Source organism: Brassica oleracea, chromosome C3 (assembly GCF_000695525.1).
Source record: "Brassica oleracea var. oleracea cultivar TO1000 chromosome C3, BOL, whole genome shotgun sequence".
Taxonomy (NCBI): domain Eukaryota; kingdom Viridiplantae; phylum Streptophyta; class Magnoliopsida; order Brassicales; family Brassicaceae; genus Brassica; species Brassica oleracea.
Window position 1 is genome coordinate 55,486,869 of NC_027750.1, and position 290 is coordinate 55,487,158.

The 290-nt window shown below is 48.3% G+C and overlaps 1 pseudogene; it reads left to right on the plus strand.

Moving 5' to 3' along the window:
- The first annotated feature begins 47 nt into the window (after positions 1–47).
- The window catches only part of LOC106330979, a 14,261-nt pseudogene continuing 14,018 nt past the window's right edge, over positions 48–290 (plus strand).

A 290-nucleotide genomic window follows, 5' to 3' on the forward strand; every position in this document is an offset into this window, starting at 1 on the left:
GGATTCCCAGTCTATGACCATGAATGTTGGGGCGGTCATAAGTGCCAATGGGTCGAGCTGCTCGCTGTGGGTGTTGTGGAACGTTGTTGGCTCCATTGGCGTTCGCATCATCTTGTGGTTGGTCTCCCATATCAATATCCAATCTCTGCAAGTGAGCCTATTGCTCTTCTTCTCTTCTCTTTCTAGCACACTCTTTCTCTAAAGCTCTGATGTCTGCAACTCTGGGAACTAGGTTTGATGGACCCCTGCTCCTCAAGTTCATACACCTGAAAGTAAAAGGGAGGTGAAGA